The sequence below is a fragment of the Cherax quadricarinatus genome, chromosome 52, assembly GCF_038502225.1.
Source record: "Cherax quadricarinatus isolate ZL_2023a chromosome 52, ASM3850222v1, whole genome shotgun sequence".
Classification (NCBI taxonomy): Eukaryota; Metazoa; Arthropoda; class Malacostraca; order Decapoda; family Parastacidae; genus Cherax; species Cherax quadricarinatus.
This window is the reverse complement of record NC_091343.1, coordinates 7,056,304-7,081,358: the sequence shown is the minus strand read 5'-3', so window position 1 is coordinate 7,081,358 and position 25,055 is coordinate 7,056,304. Positions and strand designations below refer to the sequence as shown.

The 25,055-nt window shown below is 48.0% G+C and overlaps 1 protein-coding gene across 11 annotated transcripts in view; it reads right to left on the bottom strand.

The window, feature by feature from the left end:
- Positions 1-25,055, bottom strand: part of disp (RND transporter family member dispatched) — a 753,128-nt gene that overhangs the window by 263,142 nt on the left and 464,931 nt on the right. The window contains exon 1 of one of the 11 annotated variants that reach the window (XM_070096031.1): positions 13,250-13,458. The exons of the other annotated variants lie outside the window; for them this stretch is intronic. The gene's annotated coding sequence lies outside the window, so the exon portion shown is untranslated. Of the gene's footprint in view, positions 1-13,249; positions 13,459-25,055 lie in introns of those variants that run through there. 11 annotated transcript variants of the gene reach the window in all.

Sequence of the window (25,055 nt, the reverse complement as noted above, 5' to 3'; positions counted from 1 at the left end):
CACACACACACACACACATACGCACACATGTATATACACACTTTAGCTTGGTGGCTAAAGCTCTCGCTTCACGCGGCGAGGGTCTAGGTTCGATTCCCAGCGAGGGTAGAAACACTGGGTGTTTCTTTACACCGGTTGTCTATGTTCACCCATCAGTAAAATGGGTACCTGAGAGTTAGTCGACTGGTGTGGGTCGCATCCTGGGACATAATCGACCTAATTTGCCCTAAATGCTCTGCATAACAAGCGGCTTTCTATATAGTAGTATGTCATTGATGTCAGCTAGGGCTATATACAATATACATGTACTTGTAGTAAATAATTATTATTATTATTATTATTATTATTATTATTATTAAACACACACACTGAGCTTGAACGGTAAATTGTTAGTCATTTCATAAAACACAAACATATAAGTTGTGACTAAGAAGCACGCCGTTTTCAGCCTACATCGCTGTCAACACCATGCTGTCCTCTACCCTCCTGAGGCCTTGTTGACCCAAGTGATCTAACACAAGGAGCCACAGGCACGCCTAGGACCAGACATTAATGAGACTACACTGACCAGATTGACCCAAGCAGTGATTTTTGACTGTTACTTTGTCTAGGCCCTGGAAACTTTTGTTAAAGTTGACCATGATGAATTGCAACAACGCAAGGAACCTATGTAAACATGTAGACGAATGACGGCATCACTATTTGGCTGAATACACAATCATCCCTTGAATCTAGACGAGCAAACATACTTACTTCTATCTACAAGGGCTGTCACTGCAGTGCCAGTGAATTCATATGCTGCAGTGAACGTATCACAGGTCAAGCAGAAATGATATTGCAGACACAGATATAAAACTGCAACGAGAAAAGAAAGTATATTCCATTGTATCGATGAAACTATTAAAATACAGAGCAAGGAGGTTGTAACAAGCCTATAGCAAATACTCAACCATGTCCTGTCAATCTCGATGGTAACACCATCGGCTTCCAACCGAAGGGCCCGGATTCAATCCTGGGGTTAGTGGAGACATGAAGCATGTACGTTTACTTGTACCTTGTTCACTTAAACAATAAATATGTAACTGGGTATTAGCCGACTGTTGTGGGTCGCTTCCAATGCTTAAATTTTTACTGGTGAAGAAAATGATGAATTCCGCAACAGATCTACTCACCATGTTTGTGGCCTGAGATCTCTTGAATCCAGAAATGAACAATGACTCTCAAAAGTTTTTAACATTACTCCAGACAACAATTTATAATGTAGAGTGATCTGTTTCTTCAAGCTGTCAGCGGCTGAGACAGCTTGAAGAAACCAATAAGAGAAGAACAATGTATTCCGAGGTTTGAAGTGGTCAAAGATTCCAATACAGCTTACGAAGGTATTGTTAATGCTGGAGAAGAATATTTACTGACATTCTGTGGCAGACTAAATGCAAAATATTTGACTAGGTACGAATATGCATCCCCCCCCCAAAAAAAAAAAATCAAGAAAATGCTAAGCACTTATTTTTAGCTGTCGACAATGTCACAAGCACTGCTTTTCACCACCACTGCTTTCAGGTGTAGCTGCAAGTGAACCAATGGCTTGAAAATGGTATGGATCCTGAAGCGTGAGGACGGACAGCTAAAAATAACATAAGGCTGTCAACACCCACTGCGTTTCAAGCAGGATCAGAAATAAACGTTAATTATTTCTTGCGACTGTCAAGGCTGTATTTGATGATGTGGCTACTCAATATCAGGGATTCCTTGTTTAACAGCAGCTGGCTCTGAGGGACTAACATACAGCAATACTCTTCGTGTTGCTAGAATTTCAGTCTGCTTGGAGGCAACGCAAACCCGACAAGTGGAAAAAGAGAGACAAGTGCAGAAAGGGACTTTACTGAGACGTTTCGCCTATGGAACGTGATTCTTCAGTCAATTAAATAGATGAATAGGACGTATTTGACACATCTATTCGTCTTAACTGTGGAGACGTTTCCATAACCAGTGGCTTTTTTAATCTGATACAGAAAATAATAGTGGAAGACGTCTTCCAGCGACTCCAACACATTCATCAAAGTTGAGAGTTACATTACCACAAACTACTACTTCTTGTCTCCCATCATCTCCAGTATTATTTTCAGTACTGGGCTGATAAAGCTATTGATTATATAAACGTCTCCACAATACAGATACCCAAGTGTTACACGTGTTTCTTATTCATTTATTTGTTCATTTTTTTTACCATCAACTATCACACCTCCTCTTCAAACTTCCTTATTCAGCTAGTTGTGTTAGGTAACTGAACACATGGGCAGCTACTGAAACATTTACTCTCATTACGTATCGCTCACTAAAAGCTTGCACTTGAGCGAAACAGGGAAGCAATAAATGACTACTACGTTGCGCATGGGTCTATTTGCCTAAGATACTATCGGTATTCTTACTAATAATTATTTATTTCATTCTACTTTTCTATTATCCCGACACTGTATGTAACATTACTTCTAAAAGCCTTTAAGCCCATAAACATGTGCGTGTATTTTAAATCATGTGTGTACATGCCAACACAATTTTATGTGCATATGTTAACTTCAAATAACACGTGCTGAGGATAAACTGCTCTCTCCACTCACTGAGGATAAACTGCTCTCTCCACTTACTGAGGATAAACTGCTCTCTCCACTTACTGAGGATAAACTGCTCTCTCCACTTACTGAGGATAAACTGCTCTCTCCACTCACTGAGGATAAACTGCCCTCTCCACTCACTGAGGATAAACTGCTCTCTCTACTCACTGAGGATAAACTGCTCTCCCATTCACTGAGGATTGACTTCAGCCTTAACGTTGCCAAGATGGGACATATTCACCCACACACAGGAAAAGGGTAAACTATCCTTGTGTGCCGTGTATGTGTGGGTAATATAATGGTGGTGTTAGCTTCATGTTACTCCTGGGAGTCAGTCAGTCAGTCAGTCAGTCAGTCAGTCAGTCAGTCAGTCAGTCAGTCAGTCTCAGTCTCAGTCTCAGTCTCAGTCTCAGTCTCAGTCTCTCTCTCTCTCTCTCTCTCTCTCTCTCTCTCTCTCTCTCTCTCTCTCTCTCTCATCCGCTACACCTCTAATGTTTGCAAATTGACTGGAAGTATTGCAGTGACGTCAGAGAGTAGGAGCTATATTTAGGTGCTTGGTTTACCTGTTGATGGTTTCGTGGATCGTGACCCCTACGGCCCGGTCTGATTCCATTAAGCTGAATGCTGCTACATCCCGGGGAATTCCCTGGACACTGGTAATAGTTTTACAAGTAGCTGTTAGAGACACCAAGTTACTGACTTAATGGAGAAACATGAGCCACACAACTCAAGTTCAACATGGTGTTAGCGCAGGAAGGTCTTGTTTGTCACAACTATTAGATCAATACGGAAGAAACTCAAAACCCTCCAAGGACTTTGCAAAGGCATTTCATAAATGTGGCCATGGAGTAATTGCTGATAATATGAAATCAAGAGATAAAACAGGAAATATAGGGAAATGAGTATTTAAATTTCTAACAAATCACACAGAGTGGTAAACAAAGCAAGGTTGAGTCTCAGGAAGGTAGAGTGTTCTACAGTAAGGCACAATTTTTATTTCTCGTCCCACAGTAGACATAGATAAGAACAACAACCACAACTTTATTTCATCTTTTCCGGATAATACCAAAATAAGTATAAAAAAAAAACCTCTAGAGAAAAGAACCACGACAGGATACCGACATAGTCTTTCAATGGCAAATGAAAATAACATGATGTTCAGTGGTATTAAATTTTAGCTGCATAGTTATGGGAAGAATGAAGACGTCAAAATAAGCACAAGTAAGGAACAATGGAACGCGTAGAACACTTAGGAATATTTATGTCACATTTGTCATTTGGAAAACAAAATAAAACAAATATAGCAAATACCAGGAAAAGGAAGAGGTAGATTATGAGAAACTTTAAATCAAAAGGCTGACCTTTGCATTTAATGCTTTGTCACAATATTTCACCTGTGATGTCATATACCGGCGTTGGTCTAGACTAGAGTTGACTGCAGCACACGTTGTTACTGTCTCAATCACTGTACAGACGCAGAACAGAGAGGTCACATTCTTGCACTCTCGTCGGCCCATGACCTAGCGTGGGCTAGCACCAAACACTCGGTGTGTACCCATTTTAACAATAAAAGACTCGTTTGTATACCTGGAGAGGGTTTTGGGGGTCAACACCCCCGCGGTCCGGTCTGAGACCAGGCCTCGTGGTGGATCAGGGTCTGATCAACCAGGCTGTTACCGCTGGCCGCACGCAAACTGACGTACGAACCACAACCCGTCTGGTCAGTTGCTGACTTTAGGTGCCTGTCTAGCGCCTTCTTGAAGACAGACAGGGATCTATTGGTAATCCACCTTGTGTATGCTGGGAGGTAGTTGAACAGTCTTGGGACCCTGACACTTATTGTGTTGTCTCTCAGTGTACTCATGGCGCCTCTGGTTTTCATTGGGGGAATGTTGTATCTCCTGCCTAGTCTTTTGTTTGCATAGGGAGTGATTTTTGCATGCAAATTTGGTACTAATCCCTCTAGGATTTTCCAAGTGTATATTATTATGTATCTCTCTTGCCTGCGTTCCAGGGAATACAAACCAAGGGACTTCAACCGTTCCCAGTAATTTAGGTGCTTTATCGTACTTACGTTTGCCGTGAAAGTTATCTGTACAATCTCCAGGTCAGCAATTTCGCCTTCCTGATGCAATTGTTGTAAAAGACGCCAGTAAGAGCCAATGACGGTACTTTTCGACCACTTGTATTCTCACGACTTTAATACTGTTCCGTGCTCACAGCACCTCTCAAGGCAGGAGAGATAGCGGAGCTGGGAAATGTACCGAGACGTATACTGCCCGCATAGAATCAATAATTCATCTAAACTATTGGGAACGCCTTAAAGCGTTCTCTGGAACAGAGAAGAGAGAGGTAACTGATAATACATCCATAGCAGATACTTGAGGGCCAGGTCCTTAACCTGCACACTGCTATAACAACTTACTGAAGTAAAAGATAGGGGAGAAAATAAAGAATAAATCCAGTGAAGGGTAGGAGAGATGGGTACAATTAGAGAACACTGTGGCAATATTCGTGACCCAAGAATTTTCAACATACTACCAGACGATAACAAAAATACTGCCGTAACGAAGATAGTTTTCAAGAAGCTGGGCAGCTTTCTGGTACAAGTGGAAGATCCGCCGTGTTTTGATGGTTATTTAGGCCTGTGGACCGCTAGCACAAGCAGCCTGATTGACCACGTGGTCAGACATGAAACCTGGCCTCAGGCGGGCTGCGGGGGTTGTGACAACACTCAAAACCGGTCACAGGCATGTCACAGGCAGTTTCATCTCCCAGTTCAGTCTGGCAGATTTCATTGCTTCATATGTACAACCATTCTATGTAATGGGCTATGACAGAGAAAACAGAGCTAATATACAAATAACCCGCATGTATAGGGGACAAAAAGGCAAACTTGTGACAATGTTTCCGTCAGATTAGGACCATATACTAGTCAGAGAAGGGCGAAGGGAAGAGAGCCAGAATATATGAGAGGAGGCAGGGGAGGGGACTGGAAGAACGGGAGTAGTGGTAGTAGTCTTATTAGCAGTAGCGGTTGTGGTAGTAGTGGTGGAGGTAGTATTCGTAGCAGGTGTAGTAGTAACAGTAGTAGTAGCATTATTATAATCAAGAAGCGCTAAACCCGTAGGATTATGCAGCAATAGTAGTAGCAGCAGTAATAGTAGTAGTAGTGCAACAGTAGTAGAGGTGGAAATAAGAAGGTAGTAATGGTAATGAAATAAGGGGCAAAATATTAACGAAGAAATAGTAGTAGTAGCAGAAGACAGGAAAGGCAATAAAAGTACAGGAAATGTGAATAGGTAAGGAAAGAAGATAAAGATCAGGTCAAGTCACGAGTGTTCTAAAGTTTGGACCATTTGACAATGTAATGAGAAAGGAAGATATCTACAGACATAAAGCCAGGACTAAGATTCATATTAAGAATATTGTGCATAAGGGATGCTTCAATAAAACGTATAGAAGAAGGATAGACAGTTTTGACAGAGGACCAGTTAACAGGATGACTGTGATCTTTAATATGACAGAAAAGGGCATTGTAATTCTGTCAGAGAAAGAGCGGCCAGTTTCTTTAAGTATTTGAGAGAACAAGAGGGACAAGAAATGGAATAGACTCCAGAAGCATTAGTGGGAGGAGGAGAGATACAAGCAAGATTACACTTCACTCTGTCCCTTTTTTCACTATTAACTACCTTCCTATTTCCACCTCTAGTACCTCGTGTGAAAATGTCTCAACTGTAAGAGTCACCATCGCACTCTTGCAGCCAATTGTCCTCTCAAAAAGAAAAAATCATAAGAAACTTGAAAAACAAAAGAAACTCAGCTCCACAAAGACATCGACCTACGCTGCTATTACTCGATTCCAGGTTGACGAAGATTCTCAAAGTAATCCAACAACCAGCCTCTACAATTAATATCCTTCTAAACAATCCAAGACGACTCTCCCATCAAGATCTTGTACTGAATGATCTGTGCCACACATGTAAAACGCTGCTCTTCCTGGGACCTTCAACTCTACAATCAACGAACTCTTTAGCTTCAACAACCTGCCTAGCTTCAAGTTTCCTGATAGTGCACCATCCCTCGGTATACTAAAAATCCTCCACAGTACAGCAGGCATCACCGTTCCAACAGATCATCCAACCACTTCCACCCAAGCCACTCCAGACCTACCAGCTACAACCTCCCAAGAAACCCAAACCACTCCACCTGTCCTGCCTGCCACCACCTATATAACCACAACACTGCCAGCATATCAAGACCTACATTTCTTTAGAAGAAATTGAAGTCGACGACCATACCCCCGGCCTCACCTGGAAAACCCTAGGAGTCTTCACTTCATCTACGAACACCACCATCATGTTCACCAAAGTGCTCAATCCTCGACTCTACAAAGGAACTATTAAATGCACTTCCGTTGCCCCATATAACTTCACACTAAGACAAGTCCAGAATTTTGTGAAACAATCGAAGACTCGACAATTATATACAACTCACGTACATTAAAAAAAGTGTTTAAAATTTTTAAGAATGGGTCATTCCAAATGAGACAGTAAAAGGAACTCATGAACTGCGCCAACCAGCTGTCCCCAGCCTGAAGTCTGTTACTCTTCACCATAAAGTGCTCAGCTGCTGGGCTTGGCTCTGTTTCTACAACTGAAGACACTCCTCTCCGGCGCTATTCTTCGCCGGAGAGGAGTTAGTCGCCATCATCATTATCGCGCTACTGTGACCGAAACATCGTCATAAGTTTCAGTCTCCTGTGTGCGGGTTATTTCTCTACTGTTCCAGCCACAGTATTGTGCCTTTTTATTCTTTAAAAACAGTCAACTTGGCATGTTTCTGTTGGGAAGTTAAAAGTAGCCATGACTAAGTGCAGCATATTAAAGCACTTATCTTAGCCTCTTCTAAAACCTATGCATCATTACCAACTAGCTCTCGTATAAATCCTCCACTTTTCCCTTACTTGATTTGTCGTCAAGTAATTGCCAAACAGAACACGATAGCCATACATTACTAATTTACTCAGTTATCTTGAAAAAAAAAAACTGCTAGGTGTGAATGTTAGTACAGCGAGGGTGGAGGTGGCAGTGTGTGGCCACGCTCCAACATGAATCCACCTACAGTAAACAGCCTTATAAAGAACCAAGTGACATAAGAACATAAGAAAGAAGGAACACTGCCCAGGCCTACTGGCCTATGCGAGGCGGGTCAAATTTCCCACAGGTTTAAGCCAATGCCTTGACATAGTGAGGTCAGACACGTCACTTAAGGGAGGAACACGGCATCCGACCTAGTAGCACAAGCTAGTCAGGTCCAACTCACACCCACTAATGTATTTATCTAACTTATTTTTAAATCTACACGTCTTAGCTTCTATAGCGGTACTCGGGAGTTTGTTCCATTCATCCACAACTCTATTACCAAACCAGTGCTTTCCTATATCCTTCCCGAATCTGAATTTTTCCAATTTAAACCCATTGCTGTGAGTCCTGTCTATGTTAGATATTTTTAGCACGCTATTTACATCCCCTTTATTAATTCCTGTTTTCCATTTATACACCGCAATCATATACCCCCTAATTATACGCCTTTCTAGAGAGTGCAGATTCAGGGCCCTCAGTCTATCCTCATAGGGAAGATTTCTGATACATGGGATTAACTTTGTCACCTTCCTTTAAACGTTTTCCAGTGCATTTATATCCATTCTGTAATATGGTGACCAAAACTGTGCAGCATAATCTAAATGAGGCCTAACCAAGGATATATAGAGTTGAAGAACAGCCTGAGGACTTCTATTATTTATATTTCTTGCTATGAAGCCAAGGATTCTGTTAGCTTTATTGCAAACACTAATGCACTGTTGTCTTGGTTTTAGATTACTGCTAACCAGAACTCCTAAATCCTTTTCGCACTCCGTAATATTAAGATTACATTATTTAGTTTGTATTTGGCATGGTATTTTCCTGTCCAAGATTTAGAACTTTGCATCTGTCTATATTAAACTGCGTTTGCCGCTTCTCCGACCATTGCATCAGTCTATTCAAATCATCTTGGAGTGCTCTAATGTCCTCATTAGAATGAATTGGACGGCCTATTTTGGCGTCATCAGCAAATTTGCTTATGCCACTATTTATTCCCTCATCTATGTCGTTTATGTAGATTGTGAACAACAAAGGGCCCAACACTGACCCCTGTGGAACACCGCTTGTGACGTGCCCCCATTCTGATTTCTCCCCATTTATGCAAACTCTCTGCTGCTTATTTCTCAACCATGCCTCAACCCAGGAAAAAATTTCTCCTCCTATTCCGTGTGCATTAAGTTTCCTCAATAGCCTCTGATGTGGAACTCTATCGAAAGCCTTACTGAAGTCCATATACACAATATCATATTCATACCATGATCTACCTCCTCAAATACCTTAGTAAATTCGTAAGACAGGAACGCCCCTTTGTAAAACCGTGCTGAGATTCATTAATCAATTTATGCCTTTCAAGATGGCTACGAACTGCTTAGGCAATTATCGATTCCATAAATTTTCCCACTATGGAGATACGGCTAACTGGTCACCTGCCTTGTAAATAGATATTACATTTGTCATTTTCCACTTATCAAGCACTATGCCAGTTTGCAGTGATATGAAAAGATTAGCCAAGCGTATTCTAAGTTCCTCAATACATTCCTTTAACACCCTTGCAAACAGTTCATCAGGGCCTGGCTATTTGTTAGGCTTTAATTTCTCTATTTGTCTGAGAACCATATCACTAGTTACCGCAATCGTACATAGTTTATTACTGTCCTGTTCTACATAATCTATTATTTCTGGAATTTCGCTAGCATTTTCCTGGGTAAAAACTGAGAGGAAGTATTGAAAATTTCACACATATCCTTATCACTGTCAGTAATCTGACCTGAGCTACTCTTAAGTGGGCCAATCTTGTCCCTAATCTTACTTCTGCATACCTGAAAGAACCCTTTTGGGTTAGTCTTCGAATCCCTTGCGACCTTAGCCTCATAATCCCTTTTTGCTTTTATTCTTTTTTTTATTTCTCTCTTGAACTGAATATATTGATTTCTTAACTGCCCATCCCCTCTTTTGATACGCCTATATAAATCACACCCAAAATTAATTTGTCACAACCCTCGAGAAACTGTAGCCAGATTCTGTGTCCGATGTTTCTAATCTTATATCATGTCTAAGACAACAATTTAAATTTTCTCTGACATACATCGCCACTCCACCACCCTTCCTGCTGACCCTATCAGTGTGGAATAGTTTATAACCCTGTATGTTGCATTCAGAAGGCATTTCTCTATCTTTCAGGTTGAACCAGGTCTCTGTTATAGCAATGTCTATATTACCTGCTCTTGCAAGTAATCTTAGCTCATCTATCTTATTTCTTAGACTTCTACTATTTGCATAGTAAACCTTAAGGGAGCTAGTCACTCATTGCCTTCTACTATCTCTGTCTGTTGATCAGTTGCTTTGCTTTTACTAGCAACTTTATTTTGAATATTGTCTTTTAAACATAACCCTGAAGTATCCTGGTAATATCTGCTGTTTTCAACCCTAATACTGCAGCCTGATTGTTTCCCACAAACACCCATACCTCTATAATCTATCAGCTTAAAGTCCTAGACAAGTCATCAATTACCCCCTCAATCGAATTGGCTAATGCAACCACTCCAGCCCCAGAGATATGAACCCCATCTCTTGCATACATATCATGTTTGTCATATAATTTGTCCCAGTTATCAATGAATGGGATTGCAAGTTCCTTGCAGTACCTGTCTAGCCAGCAATTTATACCAATTACCCTAGACATCCATTCACTGCCAACTCCCTTTCTAGGCAAGATGCTACATATAATTGGGATTCCTCCCTTAGACCTGACTACTTCTATGGCTGACCTGTACTTATCCAGTAGCTCCTGTCTTCTGCCCTTCCCAATGTCATTACCTGCAGCACTAAGACAGATAATGGGCTTGTTCCAATTACCTGACATAATATTATTCAACCTGTTGACTATGTTACCAACACCAGCTCCTGGGAGGCACACCCTCTGACCTTCCTATCTCTGTTTCAAAAAGCGCAGTCCATATATCTTACCTGGGAATCTCCTACAATTAGAATATTCTTACCTTGATTAGCAGGGGAGTCAGTGATACCTTTAACCTCACTAACCACTGAAGTACACTCGTCCTGGAGAACAGAGAATCGATTTCCTACCTTCACATCTTTTCTATTACTCTCCTTATCTTCCTTCTGAACTGTGAACCACTTGCCACTTAAAGCAGCTGCCACTCTTACAACTAGAGACCATTTTCTCTTTACCAGCTCCATTCATCTCACACTCACTCCCAGACCCATACAGGCGAAGCTTCAGCCTTCTATTTTCCTCCTGAAGAAGTAGAACCTCCTTCTTCAACACTTTAACCTGAGATTCTAAAACACTAGAACAAGCCATGTATGACAGGTATGACCACACCTGACCACTGACCTCAGCGTACTGACCACTGACCTAAGGGAGATTAATGCCAGGCAAATAAGGAACAACACAGGTCCCCAAGAAGACTTGGGATGTAGGTGATTATGTACACAGAACCAGAAGGAAGTAGACTTGGGATGTCGGTGGTTAAGTGCACAGGACCAGCAGGAAGAAGACTTGGGATGTCGGTGGTTAAGTACACAGGACCAGCAGGAAGAAGACTTGGGATGTGGGTGGTTAAGTGCACAGGACCAGCAGGAAGAAGACTTGAGACATGGGTGGTTGAGTACCCAGAACCAGCAAGCAGAGACTTACTGGTGTATTCGCCTAATTTTACCTGAGGAAGGACAAATCATGGCTTCTGGCCCAGCCGCATTAACTAGAGACCAGTTTTATAAATTTTTAACATCTTTAGCCCTATCGTACCTGCATCTGAGACAATGTATGAAATACACCTCCACAATTTAACCATCTAGCTCTTTCAATGTTAATCTTCTTAATAATGAGACAAGAGAAGCAAATTCTAACGTCGTTAGGGCACATTTATTCTTGAGTTCGCAACAATGTCCTCGTATCACCAGTTCTCACCTCTATCTGCCCTCTTAATGCTTCTGATCATCTTGTTCTTCATGAACATGGTGCCACTGGACTAGGGATAGTAGGATAGAGATGGAAGAAAACGTGTGGTAATAAATGGTTTAGAAAACCGGTAAGTTGAAGAATGAGACACTGGTGTAATATTTGGGAATCTTTACTGAGGAAACGTTTTGCCACACAGTGCCTTCATCAGTCCAATACAAAGAAGAATGGTGGAAAAAGAGTAGTTTGATGAAGCCACTGAGTAGTGAAATGTTTCCTCAATAAAGATTCCCAAATGTTGCACAAGTGTTTCATTCTTCAACTTGTGATGTACATGTGACTGAATTCGTGTGGCATGCAAAGAGTATGTTACAATTATTTGGCGTATGTACACACTTCCTTCCAGGCTGCCTCCCAACCAACAAACCGGGTGCTAAGTGTTTAACGATTTTTAGGGTACCCATCGTTAAACCAGTACCTTGGTTCACTGTCCATTCACAGGCGAGCCCGCCAGATGCTGAAGCGACATGGTTCACTTGCAATCAGCATTTGCCAGACTTGCCTCTAGCTGGTTGAGTATGGTGCTCTCTCTCTCTCTCTCTCTCTCTCTCTCTGTCTTCTGTCTTTGCCATTCTGTGGTACACTTATATTCAACTCCTGTACATAATGTACATAAGTGTACATTATATATATATATATATATATATATATATATATATATATATATATATATATATATATATATATATATATATATATATGGTGAAGGAAATACAAGTTAAATATTACTGCTGAGTTTGTTTTGCTCCAAAAAAAAGCATTACGACCAGGTTACGGGTCATTCTATAATCTGTGTACGTAATAATTCGAGTATTTTTTTTTTTTTTGCGAATCGGGCTAAGGACAGGTTTCTGCCGACTGTCTTTTCGACAAAGCTGTTGCTGTTTTCGATCCGCTGGGTACAGATGGAATCTAAAAACACAAATAAGAAATATAGATGCTGAAGTAATTGTTTAGTCTCGGTGTAACGCTAAAGTAGAATGGGGTAAAGATGAGGTGGTAGATGCTTCCTTTATAACTGTGAGAGCAAGCCAGACACAACACTGGACTCCACTGGATGCTGCTCAAGTCAATCCTCCCAAACAATAACTACCTAAGTACGTACACGTAAACACACACACACACACACACACACACACACACACACACACACATTATGCCTAATAAGCCGAATTTGCCAATTAGGCTGAACTCCTTAAAAAACACCCATCACCACATCATACCACCACACAACAACGACCACACCACCACACAATGACGACCACACCATACCACCACACAACGACCACACCAGCACACAACAACGACAGCACCAGCACACAACGACCACACCAGCATAAAACAAAGACCACACCAGCACATAACGACCACACTGTCAGCATAGTTGCTGATCCCCTGTATATGTTGTGTAGCATATCTGAGTATCGTAGTTACTACCATCCATATGTATTATATAGACGACCCTGTCATGTGGGTTTTTGATACGTGGAAAGGGTAAGAATACTCACATAGGCTGGTAGTACGTATAATATAACGGGAGGTATGGGGAAGCACCAACAGCCGACCTGCCTCTCTCTGCTCCCTATCTTGACTGACCCATGAGTGCCTACGGGCGAGGATGTTTGAAATCCTGCTATGGTCAGCAGCAATATGAATACAGTCAGTGATTCACGCAGAGACGGTTGGTGGTGAGTCATCTACTGGTACACTGGTTACTAGGAACTGGTACTACTACTGAGAACCCCGTGCTAGACTTAGTGGCTAACATGTGACGTCACACAGTGCTGCTTGTGGGCGGGAGTCACCCTGTTCCTCTCCCAGTCCACGGATAGACCTACAGGCTACGACAGGCTAGGCTGGGCCTCCCTCTCACAACTCTGCTAATATAAGAGTATACAACCCAACAAGTGTGCTTATCTCCAATCATCACATCTCCACAGAACCCTCCCAAAAACACCAGCACACAACAACGACCACACCACCAACACATAACAACGACCACACCACCACACAACGACCACACCACCACCACACAACAACCACACCACCACCACACAACAATGACCACACTACCACACAACGACCACACCACCACACAACGACCACACCACCACCCAACAACGACCATACCACCACCCAACAATGACCACACCACCACCCAACAACACCATCACACAACAACGACCACATCACCACACGACGACAACACCACCACACAACGACCACACCAGCACACAACAACGACAGCACCAGCACACAACAACGACCACACCAGCACACAACAACGACCACACCAGCATAAAACAACGACCACACCAGCACACAACAACGACCACACCAACATAAAACAACGACCACACCAGCATAAAACAACCACACCGGCACAAAACAACGACCACACCAGCACAAAACAACGACCACACCAGCACAAAACAAGCACACCAGCACACAGATGTTGGTACCGCCCAAGATGATTCACACATTATCTTGATCAGTGTTTCCAGGCCCAGGATAGTCTCTCGTGTGGCCAGGGAAGACAAGGTGGGAGAAGCGAGGGAAGACAAGGTGGGAGAAGCGAGGGAAGACAAGGTGGGAGAAGCGAGGGAAGACAAGGTGGGAGAAGCGAGGGAAGACAAGGTGGGAGAAGCGAGGGAAGACAAGGTGGGAGAAGCGAGGGAAGACAAGGTGGGAGAAGCGAGAGAAGACAAGGTGGGAGAAGCGAGGGAAGACAAGGTGGGAGAGGCGAGGGAAGACAAGGTGGGAGAAGCGAGGGAAGACAAGGTGGGAGAGGCGAGGGAAGACAAGATGGGAGAAGCGAGGGAAGACAACATGGGAGAAGCAAGGGAAGACAAGGTGGGAGAGGCGAGGGAAGACAAGGTGGGAGAAGCGAGGGAAGACAAGATGGGAGAAGCGAGGGAAGACAAGGTGGGAGAGGCGAGGGAAGACAAGGTGGGAGAAGCGAGTGACGACAAGATGGGAGAAGCGAGGGAAGACAAGGTGGGAGAAGCGAGGGAAGACAAGATGGGAGAAGCGAGGGAAGACAAGGTGGGAGAGGCGAGGGAAGACAAGATGGGAGAAGCGAGGGAAGACAAGATGGGAGAAGCGAGGGAAGACAAGATGGGAGAAGCGAGGGAAGACAAGGTAGGAGAGGCGAGGGAAGACAAGATGGGAGAAGCGAGGGAAGACAAGATGGGAGAGACGAGGGAAGACAAGATGGGAGAGGCGAGGGAAGACAAGATGGGAGAGGCGAGGGAAGACAAGGTGGGAGAAGTGAGGGAAGACAAGGTGGGAGAAGCGAGGGAAGACAAGGTGGGAGAAGTGAGGGAAGACAAGGTGGGAGAAGCGAGAGAAGACAAGGTGGGAGAAGCGAGGGAAGACAAGGTGGGAGAGGCGAGGGAAGACAAGGTGGGAGAAGCGAGGGAAGACAAGGTGGGAGAGGCGAGGGAAGACAAGATGGGAGAAGCGAGGGAAGACAAGATGGGAGAAGCGAGGGAAGACAAGGTGGGAGAGGCGAGGGAAAACAAGGTGGGAGAAGCGAGGGAAGACAAGATGGGAGAAGCGAGGGAAGACAAGGTGGGAGAGGCGAGGGAAGAGAAGGTGGGAGAAGCGAGGGAAGACAAGGTGGGAGAGGCGAGGGAAGACAAGATGGGAGAAGCGAGGGAAGACAAGATGGGAGAAGCGAGGGAAGACAAGGTGGGAGAGGCGAGGGAAGACAAGGTGGGAGAAGCGAGGGAAGACAAGATGGGAGAAGCGAGGGAAGACAAGGTGGGAGAGGCGAGGGAAGACAAGGTGGGAGAAGCGAGTGACAAGATGGGAGAAGCGAGGGAAGACAAGGTGGGAGAAGCGAGGGAAGACAAGATGGGAGAAGCGAGGGAAGACAAGGTGGGAGAGGCGAGGGAAGACAAGATGGGAGAAGCAAGGGAAGACAAGATGGGAGAAGCGAGGGAAGACAAGATGGGAGAAGCGAGGGAAGACAAGGTAGGAGAGGCGAGGGAAGACAAGATGGGAGAAGCGAGGCAAGACAAGATGGGAGAGACGAGGGAAGACAAGATGGGAGAGGCGAGGGAAGACAAGATGGGAGAGGCGAGGGAAGACAAGGTGGGAGAAGCGAGGGAAGACAAGGTGGGAGAGGCGAGTGAAGACAAGGTGGGAGAAGCGAGGGAAGACAAGATGGGAGAGGCGAGGGAAGACAAGGTGGGAGAGGCAAGGGAAGACAAGGTGGGAGAAGCGAGGGAAGACAAGATGGGAGATGTGAGGGAAGACAAGATGGGAGAAGCGAGGGAAGACAAGATGGGAGAGGCGAGGGAAGACAAGATGGGAGAGGTGAGGGAAGACAAGATGGGAAAACGAGGGAAGACAAGATGGGAGAGGCGAGGGAAGACAAGATGGGAGAGGCGAGGGAAGACAAGATGGGAGAGGCGAGGGAAGACAAGATGGGAGAGGCGAGGGAAGACAAGATGGGAGAGGCGAGGGAAGACAAGATGGGAGAGGCAAGGGAAGACAAAATGGGAGAAGCGAGGGAAGACAAGGTAGGAGAAGCGAGGGAAGACAAGGTGGGAGAGGCGAGGGAAGACAAGGTGGGAGAAGCGAGGGAAGACAAAGTGGGAGAGGCGAGGGAAGACAAGATGGGACAGGCGAGGGAAGACAAGATGGGAGAAGCGAGGGAAGACAAGGTGGGAGAAGCGAGGGAAGACGAGATAGGAGAAGCGAGGGAAGACAAGGTGGGAGAAGCGAGGGAAGACAAGATGGGAGAAGCGAGGGAAGACAAGGTGGGAGAAGCGAGGGAAGACAAGATGGGAGAAGCGAGGGAAGACAAGGTGGGAGAGGCCAGGGAAGACAAGGTGGGAGAAGCGAGGGAAGACAAGGTGGGAGAAGCGAGGGAAGACAAGATGGGAGAAGCGAGGGAAGACAAGATGGGAGAAGCGAGGGAAGACAAGGTGGGAGAGGCCAGGGAAGACAAGGTGGGAGAAGCGAGGGACGACAAGATGGGAGAAGCGAGGGAAGACAAGATGGGAGAAGCGAGGGAAGACAAGGTGGGAGAAGCAAGGGAAGACAAGGTGGGAGAAGCGAGGGAAGACAAGATGGGAGAAGCGAGGGAAGACAAGATGGGAGAAGAGAGGGAAGACAAGGTGGGAGAGGCCAGGGAAGACAAGGTGGGAGAAGCGAGGGAAGACAAGATGGGAGAAGCGAGGGAAGACAAGGTGGGAGAGGCCAGGGAAGACAAGGTGGGAGAAGCGAGGGAAGACAAGGTGGGAGAAGAGAGGGAAGACAAGATGGGAGAAGCGAGGGAAGACAAGGTGGGAGAGGCTAGGGAAGACAAGGTGGGAGAAGCGAGGGAAGACAAGGTGGGAGAAGCGAGGGAAGACAAGGTGGGAGAAGCGAGGGAAGACAAGGTGGGAGAAGCGAGGGAAGACAAGGTGGGAGAAGCGAGGGAAGACAAGGTGGGAGAGGCGAGGGAAGACAAGGTGAGAGAGGCCAGGGAAGACAAGGTGGGAGATGCCAGGGAAGAAAAGGTGGGAGAGGCGAGGGAAGACAAGGTGGGAGAGGCGAGGGAAGACAAGGTGGGAGAGGCCAGGGAAGACAAGGTGGGAGAGGCGAGGGAAGACAAGGTGGGAGAGGTCAGGGAAGACAAGGTGGGAGAGGTGAGGGAAGACAAGGTAGGAGAGGCGAAGGAAGACAAGGTGGGAGAGGCCAGGGAAGACAAGGTGGGAGAGGCCAGGGAAGACAAGGTGGGAGAGGCCAGGGAAGACAAGGTGGGAGAGGCCAGGGAAGACAAGGTGGGAGAGGCCAAGGAAGACAAGGTGGGAGAGGCCAGGGAAGCCAAGGTGGGAGAGGCCAGGGAAGACAAGGTGGGAGAGGCCAGAGAAGACAAGGTGGGAGAGGCGAGGGAAGACAAGGTGGGAGAGGCCAGGGAAGACAAGATGAGAGAGGCCAAGGAAGACAAGGTGGGAGAGGCCAGGGAAGACAAGGTGAGAGAGGCCAGGGAAGACAAGGTGGGAGAGGCCAGGGAAGACAAGGTATGAGAGGCCAGGGAAAACAAGGAGGGAGAGGCCAGGGAAGACAAGGTGGGAGAGGCCAGGGAAGACAAGGTGGGAGAGGCCAGGGAAGACAAGATGGGAGAAGCGAGGGAAGACAAGGTGGGAGAAGCGAGGGAAGACAAGGTGGGAGAGGCGAGGGAAGACAAGGTGGGAGAAGCGAGGGAAGACAAGGTGGGAGAGGCGAGGGAAGACAAGATGGGAGAGGCGAGGGAAGACAAGATGGGAGAAGCGAGGGAAGACAAGGTGGGAGAAGCGAGGGAAGACAAGATGGGAGAAGCGAGGGAAGACAAGGTGGGAGAAGCGAGGGAAGACAAGGTGGGAGAAGCGAGGGAAGACAGGATGGGAGAAGCGAGGGAAGACAAGGTGGGAGAAGCGAGGGAAGACAAGATGGGAGAAGCGAGGGAAGACAAGGTGGGAGAGGCGAGGGAAGACAAAATGGGAGAGGCGAGGGAAGACAAGATGGGAGAGGCGAGGGAAGACAAGATGGGAGAGGCGAGGGAAGACAAGATGGGAGAGGCGAGGGAAGACAAGATGGGAGATGCGAGGGAAGACAAGGTGGGAGAGGCGAGGGAAGACAAGATGGGAGAGGCGAGGGAAGACAAGATGGGAGAGGCGAGGGAAGACAAGATGGGAGAGGCGAGGGAAGACAAGATGGGAGAGGCAAGGGAAGACAAGATGGGAGAAGCGAGGGAAGACAAGGTGGGAGAGGCGAGGGAAGACAAGGTGGGAGAGGCGAGGGAAGACAAGATGGGAGAAGCGAGGGAAGACAAGATGGGAGAGACGAGGGAAGACAAGATGGGAGAGGCGAGGGAAGACAAGATGGGAGAGGCGAGGGAAGACAAGGTGGGAGAAGCGAGGGAAGACAAGGTGGGAGAGGCGAGGGAAGACAAGGTGGGAGAAGCGAGGGAAGACAAGATGGGAGAGGCGAGGGAAGACAAGGTGGGAGAGGCAAGGGAAGACAAGGTGGGAGAAGCGAGGGAAGACAAGATGGGAGAGGCGAAGGAAGACAAGATGGGAGAAGCGAGAGAAGACAAGATGGGAGAGGCGAGGGAAGACAAGATGGGAGAGGCGAGGGAAGACAAGATGGGAAAGGCGAGGGAAGACAAGATGGGAGAGGCGAGGGAAGACAAGATGGGAGAGGCGAGGGAAGACAAGATGGGAGAGGCAAGGGAAGACAAGATGGGAGAAGCGAGGGAAGACAAGGTAGGAGAAGCGAGGGAAGACAAGGTGGGAGAGGCGAGGGAAGACAAGGTGGGAGAAGCGAGGGAAGACAAGATGTGTTGATGCAGCTACACTCTGCTGCATGATCGTCAATATGGCTTCAGAAAATTCTCTCTGCTGATCTGTTGTTAAACCTCTCCACTAAGTGGCACCAGTCACTGGATGAATCAAAAGTCAACGCCTGTGAGCACTGGACATTGTGGCACAAAATGGAGTGTGGCACAGGGCATATCTTAGCAAAACTTCAAGCACTGGGAATTGCAGGCTCTACGCTATATTTCCTCAGTGATTACCTTCATGGTAGATCTCTAGGTGTGATTATCATGGACAGATGCAGCGGTATCCCTATTGGGGCGGCAATTCACAGAAGTGTTGCTGAAAAGGTCACCGTTATTGAGTCTCTACTTCAACGACCTTCTTCATCATTAAATCACATGCATGTGATGACCTTACACTGACATGCACTTATCGAGAAAATGTAGCTGCTCATTATAATCTGTTTGAAGCTATATTTGAGGAAATAGATGGCAAGTAACGCATTTTGCCTGAAAAAACATAAATGATGTTCGTCTCTAGGCACCATGATGGTAATGTGGCGCAGTGGTAAGGAATCGAATGGGACGATGTTGGCACCTGGGAAGAATTGGTATCTTAGGGTGAGGGTGACTCCAGCTGCTTCATGAAGAACCATGTTATAAATGTACAATAAAACAGCCAGGAAACACAGCACTTCGCCATGTCTCGCATCTGGCAGTAGAGGGGTTGCAAGGTCTGTGGGCTGGTGCCGCCTCACACCTTGAGTATGCTCCACTTTCCTTGGTTTACCTGCACCCCCTCTCATGACTGTGACCAGTGAGGCGAGTAAAGACGTCATCTCTCTTCCTGGACCGCTATGGATGGTCTGTCATTTCAGCAGACCTTCAACATAGGAGGGATGTGGGTGGCCTTACTGTTATGTACCAAGGCCAATGCGTCAAAATACCGCGGATCTTCGAGGACAGCGTGAAACAAGCTTTATACTGGGCAGGCGAAAGCAGCAACTTCACTCTGTTGCACTATCAGAACATACGCCATCAAATTCAGCCTTTGGGATGACTCATGCGGAACGTTCATGCCAACATAATGATGTCAACGAGATAACGTCAGTTGATCAAATGAAAATGCCTTGCAGATGACTCCTTGTCTGTTCTCACGTGTGTCTCTTAACAAAAAATGTATTGGCTGATGCTGGTGTAACTTGCATAATAAGTTAGGAAGTGTAACATATAAGCCATGTCTCATGGCTAGATCTGTAACCTTGTCCAAACCCTGTGTAAAAAAAAAAAAAAAAAAAAAAAAAGAAGGAAGGCAAAACACGGAAGGCGAGGAAGACAAGATGGATGACGAGGGAAGACAAGATGGAAGCGAGAGAGCAAGATTGGAGAAGCGAGGGGAAGCTAGTGGGAGAAGCGAGGAAGACAAGGTGGGGAGAAGCGAGGAGGCTAGATGGGCAGGAAGACTAAGGTGGAAGCGAGGGAGACAAGATGGGAGAAGCGAGGGAAGACAAGGTGGGAGAGGCCAGGGAAGACAAGGTGGGAGAAGCGAGGGAAGACAAGGTGGGAGAAGCGAGGGAAGACAAGATGGGAGAAGCGAGGGAAGACAAGATGGGAGAAGCGAGGGAAGACAAGGTGGGAGAGGCCAGGGAAGACAAGGTGGGAGAAGCGAGGGACGACAAGATGGGAGAAGCGAGGGAAGACAAGATGGGAGAAGCAAGGGAAGACAAGGTGGGAGAAGCGAGGGAAGACAAGATGGGAGAAGCGAGGGAAGACAAGATGGGAGAAGAGAGGGAAGACAAGGTGGGAGAGGCCAGGGAAGACAAGGTGGGAGAAGCGAGGGAAGACAAGATGGGAGAAGCGAGGGAAGACAAGATGGGAGAAGCTAGGGAAGACAAGGTGGGAAAGGCCAGGGAAGACAAGGTGGGAGAAGCGAGGGAAGACAAGATGGGAGAAGCGAGGGAAGACAAGGTGGGAGAGGCCAGGGAAGACAAGGTGGGAGAAGCGAGGGAAGACAAGGTGGGAGAAGAGAGGGAAGACAAGATGGGAGAAGCGAGGGAAGACAAGGTGGGAGAGGCTAGGGAAGACAAGGTGGGAGAAGCGAGGGAAGACAAGTTGGGAGAAGCGAGGGAAGACAAGGTGGGAGAAGCGAGGGAAGACAAGGTGGGAGAAGCGAGGGAAGACAAGGTGGGAGAAGCGAGGGAAGACAAGGTGGGAGAGGCGAGGGAAGACAAGGTGAGAGAGGCCAGGGAAGACAAGGTGGGAGAGGCCAGGGAAGACAAGGTGGGAGAGGCGAGGGAAGACAAGGTGGGAGAGGCGAGGGACGACAAGGTGGGAGAGGCGAGGGAAGACAAGGTGGGAGAGGCGAGGGAAGACAAGGTGGGAGAGGCCAGGGAAGACAAGGTGGGAGAGGCGAGGGAAGACAAGGTGGGAGAGGTCAGGGAAGACAAGGTGGGAGAGGCGAGGGAAGACAAGGTAGGAGAGGCGAAGGAAGACAAGGTGGGAGAGGCCAGGGAAGACAAGGTGGGAGAGGCCAGGGAAGACAAGGTGGGAGAGGCCAGGGAAGACAAGGTGGGAGAGGCCAGGGAAGCCAAGGTGGGAGAGGCCAGGGAAGACAAGGTGGGAGAGGCCAGAGAAGACAAGGTGGGAGAGGCGAGGGAAGACAAGGTGGGAGAGGCCAGGGAAGACAAGGTGGGAGAGGCCAGGGAAGACAAGGTGGGAGAGGCCAGGGAAGACAAGGTGGGAGAGGCCAGGGAAGACAAGATGGGAGAAGCGAGGGAAGACAAGGTGGGAGAAGCGAGGGAAGACAAGGTGGGAGAGGCGAGGGAAGACAAGGTGGGAGAAGCGAGGGAAGACAAGGTGGGAGAGGCGAGGGAAGACAAGATGGGAGAGGCGAGGAAGACAAGATGGGAGAAGCGAGGGAAGACAAGGTGGGAAAAGCGAGGGAAGACAAGATGGGAGAAGCGAGGGAAGACAAGGTGGGAGAAGCGAGGGAAGACAAGATGGGAGAAGCGAGGGAAGACAAGGTGGGAGAAGCGAGGGAAGACAAGATGGGAGAAGCGAGGGAAGACAAGGTGGGAGAGGCCAGGGAAGACAAGGTATGAGAGGCCAGGGAAAACAAGGTGGGAGAGGCCAGGGAAGACAAGGTGGGAGAGGCCAGGGAAGACAAGGTGGGAGAGGCCAGGGAAGACAAGGTGGGAGAGGCCAGGGAAGACAAGATGGGAGAAGCGAGGGAAGACAAGGTGGGAGAAGCGAGGGAAGACAAGGTGGGAGAGGCGAGGGAAGACAAGGTGGGAGAAGCGAGGGAAGACAAGGTGGGAGAGGCGAGGGAAGACAAGATGGGAGAGGCGAGGGAAGACAAGATGGGCGAAGCGAGGGAAGACAAGGTGGGAGAAGCGAGGGAAGACAAGATGGGAGAAGCGAGGGAAGACAAGGTGGGAGAAGCGAGGGAAGACAAGATGGGAGAAGCGAGGGAAGACAAGGTGGGAGAAGCGAGGGAAGACAAGATGGGAGAAGCGAGGGAAGACAAGGTGGGAGAAGCGAGGGAAGACAAGATGGGAGAAGCGAGGGAAGACAAGGAGGGAGAAGCGAGGGAAGACAAGGTGGGAGAAGCGAGGGAAGACCAGGTGGGAGAAGCGAGGGAAGACAAGATGGGAGAAGCGAGGGAAGACAAGATGGAAGAAGTGAGGGAAGACAAGGTGGGAGAGGCCAGGGAAGACAAGGTGGGAGAAGCGAGGGAAGACAAGATGGGAGAAGCGAGGGAAGAAAAGATGGGAGAAGCGAGGGAAGACAAGGTGGGAGAAGCGAGGGAAGACAAGGTGGGAGAAGCGAGGGAAGACAAGATGGGAGAAGCGAGGGAAGACAAGGTGGGAGAGGCCAGGGAAGACAAGGTGGGAGAAGCGAGGGAAGACAAGATGGGAGAAGCGAGGGAAGACAAGATGGGAGAAGCGAGGGAAGACAAGGTGGGAGAGGCGAGGGAAGACAAGGTGGGAGAAGCGAGGGAAGACAAGGTGGGAGAAGCGAGGGAAGACAAGGTGGGAGAAGCGAGGGAAGACAAGATGGGAGAAGCGAGGGAAGACAAGGTGGGAGAGGCGAGGGAAGACAAGGTGGGAGAAGCGAGGGAAGACAAGGTGGGAGAAGCGAGGGAAGACAAGGTGGGAGAAGCGAGGGAAGACAAGGTGGGAGAGGCGAGGGAAGACAAGGTGGGAGAAGCGAGGGAAGACAAGGTGGGAGAAGCGAGGGAAGACAAGGTGGGAGAAGCGAGGGAAGACAAGGTGGGAGAGGCCAGGGAAGACAAGGTGAGAGAGGCCAGGGAAGACAAGGTGGGAGAGGCGAGGGAAGACAAGGTGGGAGAGGCGAGGGAAGACAAGGTGGGAGAGGCGAGGGAAGACAAGGTGGGAGAGGCCAGGGAAGACAAGGTGGGAGAGGCCAGGGAAGACAAGGTGGGAGAGGCGAGGGAAGACAAGGTGGGAGAGGCGAGGGAAGACAAGGTGGGAGAGGCCAGGGAAGACAAGGTGGGAGAGGCGAGGGAAAACAAGGTGGGAGAGGTCAGGGAATGACAAGGTGGGAGAGGCGAGGTAAGACAAGGTAGGAGAGGCGAAGAAAGACAAGGTGGGAGAGGCCAGGGAAGACAAGGTGGGAGAGGCCAGGGAAGACAAGGTGGGAGAGGCCAGGGAAGACAAGGTGGGAGAGCCCAGGGAAGACAAGGTGGGAGAGGCCAAGGAAGACAAGGTGGGAGAGGCCAGGGAAGCCAAGGTGGGAGAGGCCAGGGAAGACAAGGTGGGAGAGGCCAGGGAAGACAAGGTGGGAGAGGCGAGGGAAGACAAGGTGGGAGAGGCCAGGGAAGACAAGGTGGGAGAAGCGAGGGAAGACAATGTGGGAGAAGCGAGGGAAGACAAGGTGGGAGAGACCAGGGAAGACAAGGTGGGAGAGGCCAGGGAAGACAAGGTGGGAGAGGCCAGGGAAGACAAGGTGGGAGAGGCCAGGAAAGACAAGGTGGGAGAGGCCAGGGAAGACAAGGTGGGAGAGGCCAGGGAAGACAAGGTGGGAGAGGCCAGGGAAGACAAGGTATGAGAGGCCAGGGAAAACAAGGTGGGAGAGGCCAGGGAAGACAAGGTGGGAGAGGCGAGGGAAGACAAGGTGGGAGAGGCCAGGGAAGACAAGGTGGGAGAGGCGAGGGAAGACAAGGTGGGAGAGGCCAGGGAAGACAAGGTGGGAGAGGCGAGGGTAGATAAGGTGGGAGAGGTCAGGGAAGACAAGGTGGGAGAGGCGAAGGAAGACAAGGTGGGAGAGGCCAGGGAAGACAAGGTGGGAGAGGCCAGGGAAGACAAGGTGGGAGAGGCCAGGGAAGACAAGGTGGGAGAGGCGAGGGAAGACAAGGTGGGAGAGGCGAGGGAAGACAAGGTGGGAGAGGCCAGGGAAGACAAGGTGGGAGAGGCCAGGGAAGACAAGGTGGGAGAGGCCAGGGAAGACAAGGTGGGAGAGGCCAGGGAAGACAAGGTGGGAGAGGCGAAGGAAGACAAGGTGGGAGAGGCCAGGGAAGACAAGGTGGGAGAGGCCAGGGAAGACAAGGTGGGAGAGGCCAGGGAAGACAAGGTGGGAGAGGCGAGGGAAGACATAGGAAAAGTAAAAGAAAAATAAATAAATTAAATAAAAGGATGAGTAAGCAAGTAAAAAGAAAATGGAGAGAGAGAGAGAGAGAGAGAGAGAGAGAGAGAGAGAGAGAGAGAGAGAGAGAGAGAAGAGAAGAGAGAGAGAGAGAGAGAGAGAAGAGAAGAGAGAGAAGAAATGCCAGCTGCTCTAAGCTACATCAATCACCAGCTGAGAGCTATATCAGCTTGGGGAAATAGATGGCAAGTAACATTTGCACCTGAGAAAACGCAAATGATGATCGTCTCTAGGCACCATGATGGTAATGCTGGTGCAGTAGTAAGGATGAATGGGACGATGTTGGCACCTGGAGAAGAAGTTGATATCCTTGGGGTGAAATTTGACTCCAAACTAACCATGAAGAACCATGTTGT